The sequence below is a fragment of the Equus caballus genome, chromosome 9 (assembly GCF_041296265.1).
Source record: "Equus caballus isolate H_3958 breed thoroughbred chromosome 9, TB-T2T, whole genome shotgun sequence".
Lineage (NCBI taxonomy): Eukaryota > Metazoa > Chordata > Mammalia > Perissodactyla > Equidae > Equus > Equus caballus.
In genome coordinates, this window is record NC_091692.1 from 10089610 (window position 1) to 10104500 (window position 14891).

Below are 14891 nucleotides of genomic sequence, written 5' to 3' on the forward strand. Positions count from 1 at the left end.
ATCATTTCAAAATTGGTATCTCATTTCCTTTGTCCTTTCTATGGAGTGTGTCATTAATATTTATGATGTTTTAATAATATTTGCCTCATTTTGAAAAAGACAAGTCTCTAGAGTTGGTTTCCGTTGTTACCAATCGATGAGAAGACTGGGGTAGCATTTTAGTTCCCAAAGAAGACAATGGAACCACCTAATTGTGATTAGTCTGAACCGTAGCCTCAAAGTCTCTAAGAATGGGATCCAATCCATCTGTTTTAATGGCTGGCATTCCATTACCTTATCTGAACTCTAGCATTCTTCAAACTACAGATCAGGACCCATTAGGGGTCATTAAAACAGTTTAATAGGTTGAGATTAGAATTTTTGAAAACTAAAATAAAATAGAATTAAGCAGAACAGAAAACAAATTTCCTCACACATGGAAAGGGTAATGTATTAGTCTGGATAAGCTAACCTATACTTGTTATCTAAGTGCCTTTAACACAATAAAACATTTCCTTTGCATTCATGCAAAGCCAGTTCAGGTTAGGTAAGCCGCCTCTGTCTTACGATTCAGAATGTGTAACGGGTGGTCTCCAAGTCAGGGTCCCTCCCGCGGCAGTGAGGAGAGAGTGTCAGGGCCACACAAGATATATTTAAGGGTCAGGCTTGGAAGTGGCTTGTGTCACATCTGCCCACATCCCATGGGCCAGCCTTTGGTCATGTGGCCCCAGTCTAACTTTAAGAAAGGTTATACAACACCATCCTCTTGTGCACAAAGGAGAGAAAGTGGAAATGAAATTTCTAATACAGCACGCCATTTACAGCCACTCTTTATTGAGTTCAACATTTATGAGCTTCTGTAGGATGTCATTTAGATATTTTAACAAACACCTCACCTTTCCTGGAATAGTAAACATCAAATTTTATTTTCTTTTTCTGAAAAGAAGGTACTTTCTGTCATTATTGGACCAAAAACAGAGGTTCATCTTTATGTATTTTGATTTTCCTATCAAGTTAATTACATGGACGTGTATTGAGCATCCAGTAGTGTATCAGGCCCCAAAGATGAATGTGACAGTAGTTCTTCCCATTTCTGTATGGTCTGTTTCCATATCAGCATCATTTCTTCAGCCATGTGCTCCTCTTGAGCTCCATCACAAGGCCTCAGATAGCCACACTTAGAGATTGTCTTTTGCCCTAAAAATAATTGGAAATATGCAAAATTTCCTAGTCTGAGGAAAAAGTTACCTTATTATAAAGAATTTCAATTCTGGTGAAGAATTACTGGTGGGCTAGACTCCTTGCTTGAGCTTCTGATTCCTTTTGCCTAGCCACTCTCTATGGCTTCTGTGTCCATGTCCCTTAGTCTTTATAGTATTGGTGCCTGCCACTGACTAGAAGCTGCTATGGACTGGATTGTGTCCTCTCCCCCCATTTCATATGTTAAAGCCCTAACCCCCATTGTGACTATATTTGGAGACAGGGATTTTAGGAGTAATGAAGGTTAAATGAGGTCATAAGGTTAGGGTCCTGATTCATAGGACTGGTGGCCTTATAAGAAGAGAAGAGACACCAAAGAGTTCTCTCTCTCAGCACACACACACACACACACACACACGGAGGAAAGACCATGCGAGCACCCAGGGAGAAGGCAGCAGTCTGCAAGCCAGGAAGAGGGCTCTCACCAGAACCTGACCATGCTGGCACCCTGATCTCTGACTCTCAGCCTCCAGAACTATAAGAAAATAGATTTCTGTCATTTAAGCCACCCAGTCTATGGTATTTTGTTATGGCAGCCCTAGTTGACTAAGACAGGTGCCTACCTTGGATCACCAATTATGGTATGTAAAGTGTCAAGGGCAGGTTCCCCTCACTTTCCAAGCTGAGTTCATTGCTTCCGTCTTTCTGTCATTAGAGGACCTTGCATACACACTGCGTGCATCACACTCTATCTTCCTTACTTGTGTACACATTCTCTCATCTACAAAAATGTAAGTTCCTGCAAGGGAGAGATCAGTGCAAAGATAAGGCCTAATGGTGGGTACACCTGAAATAAGAGGCAAGCATTATTATCTCCATTTTGCAAATGAGAAAGCAGGCTCTGATATGACTCTGAGGTCATGCTGTGAGTAATCAGTGGAATTAAGATTTGAACCAATGTATGTCGATCTCCAAGGCGCATTTTCTTTTAATATTAGGTTGTAAACTTTCTCTCTTCCCTTTCCCCCATCTTGCCAATCTTTTGGACTTGGTTCCAGAACACTAGCTCAGCTTCACCACTGAAGTACTTACTTCTCTGCTTTTTTACCATCTCTGCCCCTTCAATCCCGTCAGCTTTCTTTGTCCCAGGTCTTTAACTCATTGTCAACTACATTATTGGAGCTGACACCTTGGTTAAACAATGCAATACTGTAACATTGAATGCCTCTGTTTTTAAGTATTTAACAATAATTTCCTTAGTGTGCTAGTTATTATAACATAGCTAATGAATCAATTTAATTACATATAAACAAATTTTTTCTGTTTTCTTTTAGAAACTATAATCTGATTCTTTTCTTCATCATATTTATTGCTACAAAGTAATAAGCTAAGTCTTTTGTTAAATTGCTTAAATCCATTGGGTTTCTGTTATCAGGTACAGATATGTTTGCTGTCACAAGACTTTAATTACTTTTCCCACTCATAGTAGTCACTCACAAGTAATATATGATATGAATTTCTTAAAGTATTGCAAAACAAAGAAGAGCGAAACATCAGGCTCCTTAAAAGCCTGATCATCATATTTTGATGATTCAGACAATGAACAGCAATGTAATAGATTAATAAACTTAAGAGTGATTCATATTCATTCCCTGACGTAATTGGCTTCACTAAGGAAAGCATGATGTCATTATAAGGCTGAAAGAAGCCTTTGTAACTGAAGGCTTAAATATGCCACTTCAAACAAGTGCTTTATCTAAATTTGATTGACTGTCCTCAAAACATATGGCCTTAAAATATTCATGAGTCACTTTTGGTCTAATGCAACCCACAGCAAGCCATATTAGCTGTAAAAAGTACATTAAAAATAATTCTAGTAATAACCCATAGTATTATTTTCAAGAGAAGTCTTTTCCTGATCACTGATAATGTTGTTTGTCTTACTCTTTGAGTTAGTATCTTTATTTATTAAAAGATCTCTAAATTTTAGCTCAAAGATCTTCTCACCACAGTGTTCCAAATAAGTTAATAGCCTGTTGTAAGAACCATGGGAACTAGACAGTATAAATTGAAGCCACCATTCCAATTAATCTTTGCTCAAATCTAGCTTTTAGTTTTTTTCCAGATGCTGGGATTAGGGGTTTCATGGAGAAAAAAGTCAAAATCCCAAAATTGCCCAACTGCCCTGCTAAACGTACTCACTGTATTTGGATATGCCAAAAGAGTCCCATGGTTTCAGATCAGCTCCTAATGCAGTATAATATTAAATGGATGACAGCCTAGATCCATTGATTCTGGTGTTTTAAAAAAAAGTTAAAAGAATGAATATAAAGGGACTGGCATTGTTATTGACTTCTATTTATTTTTATAAGGGTTGTTAGTCCTAGGCCAGTTGCCCCAAAATTGCTCAGCAAGGTCTTAGGTGGCTTTCTGCTCAACCTGTGTGTTCCCATGGAATGCAATCTAATTGCAAATATTGGCTACCCATGAATTATGTAAACCTCACTCCATGGAAGGCCACATGTAAGCTTCCTCCGCTAGGAATGCATTCACTCCAATTATCTGTTAGTCTAGGTTATTCACACTGCTACCCTCATCCAGTCATTCAAACACATCTTTTGCGTGTCTACCAGATGGCTGCTATGTCCGGCATGGGAGAAACAGGTGAGAAAACATAGTTCCCACCCTCAATAGGCACACAGGATGGCGAACAGTTATTCAATGTGTCAGGAATTATTGTGTTTTAATCCTTACAACAACTGCCTGGTAGGGTAGGTGTCACCATCCGCATTTACAGATGGGGACAACAGCAAAAATAAAGCTGAGCCTCAGAAGGTTAGGTATCAGGTGCAAGGTCTCAGAGTTAATATGTTGTAGAACTTCATTCACACCAAAGATAGATCTATCCGGTCCCCAAACCTATGGTCCTTTTCTTATGTTCTGCTTTCCTTTATCAGTTTAAATGTACAAAAATTTGCTGAATTTATTTTGTTTGTAAGTCTTCCTGAAACCATCCTTATTCATTATTCTTAAAAATTGGCATTTTACTATCTAGTATGCTGAATCTTTAATACATTTGATTCTTTAGCAGGAATAATACTATTTAAAAATATTTTAGGCACTAACATACCATACAGAGTCTTGTGCCATAAATATGTTTTTACTTCCCCCACATGCAGAGAGAATAGGTCCACAGAGACCACTCCAGAATGAGCCCCATTCTTCAGACCAGTCATGGGGATGAAACAGCTGGGATTAGAAAGAGAGCGTGGTCATGAAGAAGCGTGGCCTGAAGAAGAGCCAAAAAAGACTCTTAGTCATTCTAGAATTTGAGGAGTGATTTTTAACACGCCAGGAAGAAGTGAGTCAATAAGGAAGAATGTAAATCAAAAGGGTACAAGGAAAAGGAAAAACACAGTCACTATTATGTAAATTGGAGGGTCTGCTTTTGCCAAGAGGAAATTCTGGGAAAGCTCTCTCCTGCACATCAGCAAATTGCAGGCAAGTTCCCATTTGTTTTCATCCCTCTGTCAGGAGCAATTTTCCCAGACCAGTGGGGCATGGAGGACCAGAATGGGTTGGAACTCATCTTTGCTATGAAATTACTAAAGGGGCAAAGAGGCAGGGATTTTTTTTTCTTTCTTTTTCTTGAGCAATTTTCAAGACTGCCGAAAGAGTTGGAGTATACTCTGGGATAAGACTCACTCTTTTCTACACCATTTCTAAATTAAATAGTAGACTGGAAGCCAAGACGTCAATTGTTTTTGATTTTGTCAATCTCCTATGACAATGGAAATTAGTTGCATTTTATTTTCAAAAAATGTTTTTCTTTAATTACAAAAAGTAATGGTTTGTGGGGTTTTTTTATATATAATGCATACAATTTGATATCTTTTACCTCTACGTAACTATCCATCTAAATATTTTCAATATTTTCCCGAAAATCTCCATTCTTTTGTCAGAAAATTACTTTAAAGTCTCAATTTATTTTTGTTATGGCCCCTGTATTCATTTTTTATTGCTGCTGTAACAAATCACCACAAACTTAGTGGTCTTAAGCAACACAAATTTATTGTCTCACTGTCCTCTAGGTCATGAGTGCAGTAGGAGTCTCACCAGGGCAAAATCAACCTGCTGGCAGACTCTATTCCCAGCTCGAGACTCTAGGGAGAATCCGTGTCTTGCTCATTCAGGTATAGACAGAATGCAGTATTACACAGCTTGCAGGACTGTGATCTCTGCTTCATTGCTGACTGTCAGCTGGCGGGTGGGGGGCCTTAGCTCCTAGAGAAGACCTCTCTCCAGTGCTTGCACATGGCCCCTTAGGTCCAAGAACCAGCAGTGAGGTGTCGGATCCTTCTCACACTGCCATCTCTCTCTGGCCACAGCCACAAAATGTTCTCAGCTTTTAAGGCCCCATGTGATTAGATTGGGTCCACTGAGGTAATCCTAAATAATTTCCCTATTTTAAGATTGTTAAGCTTACTCACATCCACAAAGTGCTTTCTGGTTTGTAAGGTAATATATTCACAGTTTCTGGGGGTTAGGATGTGGACATCTTTGGGGCGCCATTATTCTGCCTACCACAGCTCCTCCACTGTAAATGAAAACTAGATTCCTTCAGATCAGCCAGCTTTCCCAGTAACTTAAAAGTTAGGATGATCCATTGCCTGAAATTTGTAATATTTCAAACCCAGAAGATACGGTACAGATGCACCTCCTTCCCTTTCTCACTGCCACTTCGTCATCTCTGCTCGCCCACTATCGTTTAATGTTTCTTCTCGCTTTTTTTGCCTATATGATTCTGTTCCTATTCTTACCGTCATGAGTTTGCTTAACTTCAGGATGTTGCCCTTCATGTTTGCAGTTCTGGAAACCTGCACCGGATTTTCTCTAGACCCACCCTTCATCATTCCTGTAGACCACCCACCCAATGCTCAGTTATCATCGTTCCTAGACTAAAACCAACACATTTTACCCCCATTCAATTTTAACTGAGTCGCACTTTAGCACCTGCAGTATTTAGAATTCTTTAATCTTTAAATATTGAATTCTAAATTCCTTTTCTCTGACCCTTACTGTTGAGTTTCCACTGTCGGTACTGCACAACCACCAAATCCACTCTTTAATTCCATCCCACCTTCCCCGTCCAATTCCTCTCTACTCTAATCATTCATTTATATCAGACTCATTAATTTTTATCAGACCAACTGCGTTCATTAATTTATCGATCGAGTATTTATTTAAAACCTGTTTTCTGCTTGACACTGTGTTAGTCAATGTAGATTTTACAGAGAGACTTTCCAGTTGTTCCTGATCTCACTGAGTTTGCAATCTGGGTTCACTCTCTTGCTACCCAGTCCGAATCCTGTGACAAGTTTCACCTGTTCATTCACAAGTGTTCAAAACTTTCTTAGCTACTTAACTGTGTCCTAATTTCACTGTAAAATCAGTTCCCCAAATATAGGTTCTCTGCTTGTCTAAATCGTTTAATTAGGCAAAACAATAAATATTAGATGGTTGAATAAATAAACATGAGCAAACCCTAAAATCCACTTTCTCTTTTTGAATTCCCTGACTTTCTGAAGGATGCTCTCAAGAAGGAGAGAGGAGACTAAACCTGATTTGTTTGATGATGGGTACATATATCAGCCTTTGCTAGGCCAATTCCGCTCACTAATTCATTTAAATTAGTTAACTTACTTCTCTCTTTTTTTTTTTTACAGTGATTATTGCAAAATTTTTCTTCTTTTCTTAAGTCACCCACATATCCCTACTGACAACCTGTGCTATACATCGCACACAAAAAATAAGATCACCAATTGCAAACTCTTAATTTTTCCCATTTATTTCCTTCGAAATTTACTCATAATGACAGCCCCCACTTTCTAGGCTGACTCTGCCACCCACTTTAACCCACTTTATGGCCACTACTACTTCCCAAGTGTCTTGAAACTTGCTCCATCAATTATCTACCCTCTCCTTCATCTTCCATGCCTTCTACGCCATGGGCCAGAAGTCTAATTGTCTCCTATCCTAATGAAAACTTTCCCATTCATTTCTTTTCTTCACTACTAAATTTTTCAGGAAAATGTTCATTACTTATGAACTTTACTTTCTCATATCTCCTTTCCTTCTTAATCCCTTGCGATCTTATGACTGCCCATAAAATATCATTGCAACAATTATTTAAAAGGTCGTTTAGAATCTATTGGTCACTTCTCAGTTCTCATCCAGCTTGACCTCTCTATAAAAAGACACTATTAATAATCCTGCTATTTTTGAAACCCTTCCTTGGCCTCATGACAATGTTCTACCTTTCTGACTGCTTATCTGAGCAGCCTTCTCCATTTATGACTGCTCCAGCTAAGTCTCATTCACTGACTCCTTTCTTTCTGCCTATCTCACATCCAATCCTCCATAATGTCTTCTCAGTCTGTGCTTGGTCCAGAGGAGACTTCCTCCGTATCTATGGTGTCATTGCTGGTTATTTGCGACTCTGTATCTCCAGTCCTGATAACAGATGCCCCATATTGGATCTTGAAGCAAGCCTTCTCTCATCCTTTTTGCAGAGCTGAGTTAGAGTTCAAATGAAAGCTGGCACATCATCTTTCTAAATATTTTAAAATTATGAGTCAAGCTAACAAGCTGCTAGATAAAATATAACTGGCTCTTCTATTCTGAAAGATACTCCTCTATAAGAACCTGGAAGGCCAGCCCCAAATTTTAACTTCTTAGATTTCTGGGAATTCCTCCCAAGAACATGACAGAAAGGAAGAACCATTCCTGACCTGTCACCTCTTCTTTTCTGTTTCACCTCCTGGCTCTAGCTAACATCACGTGGGGCCCCATGTGTAGGCGTGGGGACCCCCATACCTCAGGCGCAGGTTGTGACCATACCCTTGTAAACAGCTGTCCTTTGATCATCTCTTGGGCCTAAGGGAGGCACATCAGAGGATGAACCCAATGAAGAGGTCTGCACCAAGTCCAATCCCAGCAGTGGACATACGCCCATTTGCTCATGGTGTCTAGGGTCTCAAGAACCCAGAGTTGATGTATTAATGCACAGTGGACTCAAGGGCGCATCCATTTTCGACCTGTGGATTCGTCATCTAGGAGGAAGCATATCCAGCCCAGGGACAGAGTAAAGTTCTCTAAATCATGGGTTCCAGAGCAAGGATTCCTGTGCCAGGGCCTAAGGGCAGGACTGCAATTATTACTTGCCAATCGTCTCCATAATAATATTATACAGGTTTATCCAATTTTCATTTTTATTAGTCTGAACTTATCTCACCACGATTATTCTTCCTGTTCCTGGTCCCCCCCATGGTCATATATATATACATATATATATATATATATATATCTCACATCTACCTAGTCACACGGGCCAGAAAAATTAAAGTCATCTTCAATTTCATCACATTTCTTCTCCTCTCATTCAAAAGGAGACCTTCCTTCGATGGTCACCCAGCACTACTGCTTCATTCTCTGAAATGTATTTAGCCCTTTTCTTTTTTCCAATTCCACTTCCACTGCCCTAGCTGAGACATCCGTTCTCTTTCCTGAGTAGCCTCTCAACCAGTTATTCTCTTCCCAATCTCCTGACTCTCTAGTCCGTCCTTCAAATTCAGCTCATCTTTCAACAGGTCAGAGAATGACACACCCCTTCTCCAAATCTTCATTGCTTTCTCACAGCCTACTCAATAAAATTCTTAGTATGTCATTAGATGTCCTTTATGTAATACCTCACACAGTCCTACTCTGGCCACACTAACCAACTTATCATGCCAACAACATCGAAAAACTTTTATGCTCTCTTGCTTTTCAAAACTTATCTCCCCTTCTTTCCGCTGATTTTCAGTCTATTCTATTCAGCTCAAAAGCCATCACCACAAGAAAACTATCTTGAGAATATTACGAAGTTAAATCAGCTCTTCCTCTACTTTTAACTCATCTTGATAACTCCTCTATCATTCATTCATCCTTTCCTCCATTCCTCCATCCATCCATTCATTCAACAAACGTTTATTGAAAACCTATTATGAACCAGGCACTCTGCTCAGTCCTGTGTGAGTTTCTGCTCTCATGGAGCTTAGATTAGTGGGGGAGACAGATATTAATCAAAAATCACCTTAAAATATAAGGATAAGCTGACAAGAACTAAGAAATGAGCTCTGTGAGAAAGGAAATTGTTTTGTGAAAATGTTCAACTACTTTTTCATGAGTTATTGAGATGAACTTTCCTGAGGAATTGACAGGTAAACTGACATCTGTAGATGAAGAGGAGAGAAGAAGCCTCCTAGGTAGAGGAGACTGAGAATGCAAAAGCTTCCTGGTGGGAGGGACCTTGGCTCATTTAAGGAACTAAAAGAAAGTCAGAGAGCAGAAAGGTAGGGTTGAATGACATGTGAGAGGATCTCTCGTGATAGGGAGTGTCCAGATTTTGTCTTTATTCTGAGAGAAATGGAAAACTTCTGATGAGTTTTATGCAGGGGAGTTGACACAGTTTTGTAAAGAACTTTCTGGTTGTAACATGGGAAATTATTGAGGATAACAAAAGTGGATACAGATTAACCAGTTATAAGACTATTGCAGCAATTCAGGTGTGAATTAGTGGCTTGGGTTATGGTGGTATTGGTACCGACCCTGATATCAGTTTCCCTACATTAAACCCAGCATACGTGGGATTAAAACCAAAACGCTCGTTCCCTGCTTACTCTCTGGCTTCCTGGCTCCAGAATCCACTGTCTTCCATGGAGACAGACACCGCCAAGGACAGGCACCTGGTTTCATTATCTCCTCCCCACACAGAGATACAGGCTGGTGAAAAAGCTGCTGATCAGCAAGGTCATGGGCTCTCTCCTCTCTGCAAGTAGTCTCAAGGCCAAAGACAGGCTGGTGGGAAAGCTCTGACCAGCAAGGCCATATGCTCCCCCTCACCTACCTAAAACCCCAAATAAAACCCTTCCTTTTTGCTTTTCGGGGAGTTTGGGATTTCAGCATCAGCTGCCCTCTCTCCTTGATTAGTGCTGTGCAATAATAAAATTCCTGCTTTCTTCCATTATACCCAGTGTCAAAGATTGTCTTGCTGCACAACAGGTTGAACAAAATCGCGTCAGGTTCCGTATCATTATCATTGGTGATAAGGAGAAGTGTACGCATTTGAGAAATACTTAGATCATGAAATCATCTAGACTTAGTGATGGTTTGACATGGAGGGTGAGAGAGATGTGATGTCAATGTTTCAGGATTGTGCATATTGAGTGGTGGTGCCATCCACCGAGACAGAGAACACTGGAAGAAGATCAAGTCTGTGGAAGAAGATCCTTTCAGTTTAGGGAAACTTCTGTGTAAAGTACACTTAAGATAAAAAGAGAAGTCTGTGTTTGATGTCAGTTTGAGATTAGAGGTCTAAAGATTTCTTAGAAAATATATAAAATTAGAGGAGATAAGAGCCAAGGACCCATCCCTGAAGAATATCAATGTATAAACATCTTTAAGGTGTGAGTTGGTGTATGCAGGGAAGTGGGCTGGCATGGAGAGGAGATGCACCTGCAAAGGAGTCTGGGAATTTTTTCTGCTTTAATTTATATTTATTTGTACTCTGTGTGCCTCCCCCACTGAAAGTTCCTTAAAGATAGTGAGCATTTCTTCCTTATAGCTATAGTCCTTCAGTGTCTAAGGACACTGTGTTTATGATATAATACTTGAATTGAATGTTGGTGACTTTTTGACAGCCATTATATTCTTCCTGTGGAATAACACTGTGTTTTCAATGTGGAATCATTTATTCTCAGTTAATGTTTTTAAACTTAATTCAAAACTTCTTAAGCTCTGGTTTAGGATAATTGCTTCCTAAAGAAAAGTTATAGTTTTCATCCATTCGTAAGAGAATGAAGACAAGGTCATAGTAATATCTTTCTCTCTGTTTTGTTCATGAGCAAATAGAGTCTTCTGTACTGATTTTTAATGTGGCTGTCACAAAAATTTGAAACTATCATAAACTAAAAACATAAAGAAAATCTAATAAGATTAATTTTCCAGAAGTCATAAACTTCATTCTAGGTCAATTCCATTCCAAAATAACTCTGAAAGATGGTTTTTAAAACATTTTCCATAACAAAATGGTGTTAAGCTTAAATAGGTTGGTTTGTACATCTTCTGTTATGTCATTCTTTTTTTAGATAAATAGAAATTTTCTAATTGAGGTGTTACTACCTACATGTCAAGCTAAATCCTAAATCTAGGGAAATATACTTTGAAATTAATAATGTCTACTTAAAATACTCTCTTGTCACCTTAACTTCCTTTCACAATTTTCTAACACTGATCTTGATATAAGTTTTCTTCTCTATTTCTAATTCTATTTTTTTCTGACTCCTTCCTCCAATAGCAAAATTATATGCAGAAGAAGATGCCTATTTAAAATCTCTAAAGCAGAAGGACATGAGTAATACTTTGCAAAATATTCTGTTGATGCCAAAGATTGAGAGTAACATTATATATGTTTCTTGAGTTTGGCTGAAACTTTTCATCTCCTTGGTAATTCTTGATCAGATTTATGTAAGAATGTAAATTATGTGTGTTCGCTTTCAAGGTTACAGTTCTCTGTCCCCAGAGTGGATCATTGACAAATGAGGTCAGCGTTTATTTCTACATCCCTGGCAGAAATTGATAATCACCTGTGTCTAGTGAGTAAGTGCCTATTTGCAAAAACAATAGGATTTTAAAAATTCAATCTCCCAGCATCTGTTCTACGTGTTCCTTATCCCGTTTATGTACTACTCTCATATTTTCAGGTCGTGAAATGCAGGCCAGGAAACTCACGGCTCATACATTGAATGTTTTGGCTAGGCACTCACTGTGTGAGTGTGAGAATATCGTTTAATTACAAGAAGTTTTTAAGAAGGGCAAAATCAAGAAGCTACACTAGTTTCATTATGTGTGGCACATATCCTGAAGAAAAAAGACAGATTTTAATGGTAAGTGAATATTGACCTTAAATCACTGGCTCACAAATTAGACAATAATTAGAGACTTCCATTCATATTTTGCTTATAATTCACTTTCTAAGACTTGAATGGCTCATTGGTTTTTCCTACGTGAAATAATAAACATCTTGACAGCAATGTTATTATTCCAAGCTGTTCTGGCCTAGAAAGGACTAATTCTGCTCTTCCAAAGAATCTCTGATTGTCTCTACTCATCCAGGCTCTCAGGAGTGAATCTTATTGCAGAGGTTAAAGGAAAACCTGAGCAAAGCAGAAGATAAGAAAATTATTGAAGAAAATATCACATAACATAAGATAATCATAAATATTAATAAAACAGTATTTTCCACAATACACGTGTGCAAGTCATGGGTCCTCTGAGGCAACAGAGCAAGTCTTGCAACCAAAAAGGTCTAGATTCAAATCTTTTCTCCATGTGTTACCAGATGCTTTATCTTGGGCAAATCACTTTATCTCTTTTAGCCTCAGTCTCCCCATCTGTAAGTTGATTATAAGTGTATTCCTAGGGGCCGGCCCAGTGGTGCAGCGGTTGAGTTCACACGTTCTACTTCTAGGCCAGCCCAGGGTTCGCCGGTTTGGATCCTGGGTGCGGACATGGCACTGCTTGACAAGCCATGCTGTGGTAGGCGTCCCACATATAAAGTAGAGGAAGATGGGCATGGATGTTAGCTCAGGGCCAGTCTTCCTCAGCAAAAAGAGGAGGACTGGCAGTGGTTAACTCAGGGCTAATCTTCCTCAAAAAAGAAAAGAAGAAAAGAGTATTCCTGATAACTTATGATAGGATCTATGACTGTTTCAAGGATTAAAGCCAGAAAAAAATGCATAAATGGTTGGCACAGTGCACATAATAAGTATTCAATAAAAGTGACTGTTACTAAACAGTAAATTGAAACAGTTAAATTTTATAACAAGCAATTTGCACATTGTACCTAAAACTAAATGACAGAAAAGGGCTAAAAATTAAGGCCTACCCAAAGATATTACTAACAAAGCTAACATACAAACCAAAATCACCAGTAATCAACAATACAGAATATAAGACAAATAATGATGACTAGGACAAAGGAGGACAATAATCTGATTTTCCCTTTGAAAGAGTAAGTGTGACTATTATGTTGAAAATATGTTACGGTGAGAACAAGATGATAGTGGCAAGTTTATTTCTCCCTTATTTGAAAAAAATTCCAGAGGTAAGCATCCCAAAGCTGGTTTGCAGGTCTCATAAGACATTAGAGATCCAAGTTCCTTCTCCTATCCCTCTCCTTTACAATCTTGAAAATTGATTCCATTCTCAAAGTCACAAGGTGGCTACTGGATTTCTGGCCATCACATCTACATTCCAGGAGGAGGAAGTAGAGAAGACAAAGTCAACTCCCTTAAAAATCCTAACTGCAAGTCCCACCTGCCACCTTCCATTTACCTTTCATTGGCCAGGGTTTAGGGGCATCATCACACTGCATTTCAAACGAGACAGAAAAACATAGTTTTCAGACAAAACATATTGCTGTCCAACTTAATATCAGGATTCTGTTATTTAGTTAAAAAGGTGAGCCTGAATACTGAGTAGGAAATTAGTAGCCTCTGCTACAAATCCTAGTCCACATAGAAGCATATTTGGAGTAACCTATACCTTTACAGATATAAGTAGAAATGACATGAAAACAAAAAAGTAAAATTAATAAATCCAAAAGCTTGCTTGTTTTTTTTTGAAGGCAAAGACAGAAACATCTAACGAAGCTCATCAATGGGAGAGAGAGAGAAAGTGAATGAGATTGAAAGGAAACATACAAAACCGGGAAAAAGAGCTATGATATAACCAAAGTTATAGGGCAGATTTTTTAAGTATATGGAAATGTCACACATAACATTAAGTGATAATAATTTTGAATATCTTGATGAAATATAAGATATTCATGGAAGAATAAATTTTCAAAACTGAGTCAAGAAAAAAAATCTGAATAGATCAATAAACGTGAAATTTAACATCCTATAAAAGAATTATCTTCAAAAGGCACATGAGCCACTGTTTTATAGTCAAATTATTCAAAACTTTCAAGAAAAAAGTAAACCCTGTTCTTAACTATTCCATAGAACAGAGAAAAAAGGGAACAATTCTCAATTAATATAAATATTAAATATAACAGTGAAATTATTAGCAAAACCTAAGAAAAGATAGTGACGAAAAAATAGAACCATTTGTCTTCTGAAGACAGATGCAAATCCTAAAGGAAATAATAGCAAATAAGCAACACATGAAAAAGAGAGTCCAACTATGATTTAATATTAGGAATCAGTATAATTAATTTTCCTAATAGGTCAAAGGAGGAAAATCAAAGATCGTTTTGATGGATCATTCAAACGCAATTGATAAAGTGAATATCCATTCATATTAGAAATAAAACTCTCGGCAAAAAAGAAATAAAAGAATAGTTTCTTAACTTGATGTAAACATTTATGGCGTCTTGATAGCTGTCATCATGCCTAATGCTGGAATAGAAAGTAATTCCATTTAGAGTTCAGAATAAGACAGGGAAGCTCAAATCGCTGTTAGTTGTCTTTCTGGAAATGCTAAGTAATGCAATCAGAAAACGAAATGAGGGCTAACAATACTGGAAAGAGAATGGCAATTTCTGAAATCTTCAAATGATGTGATTTGTCCAAATGGAAAAAAACTCAACAGAATCGCCTGAAAAACCA

The 14891-nt window shown here is 38.2% G+C and overlaps 1 long non-coding RNA gene across 1 annotated transcript in view; it reads left to right on the top strand.

Moving 5' to 3' along the window:
* Positions 1-14618, top strand: part of LOC106780961 (uncharacterized) — a 32196-nt gene extending 17578 nt beyond the window's left edge. Inside the window, exons 4-5 of the long non-coding RNA XR_001377422.3 lie at positions 11780-11877; positions 11982-14618. This is a non-coding gene — a long non-coding RNA (uncharacterized lncRNA). The remainder of the gene's footprint in view (positions 1-11779; positions 11878-11981) is intronic.
* Positions 14619-14891: the final 273 nt, after the last annotated feature.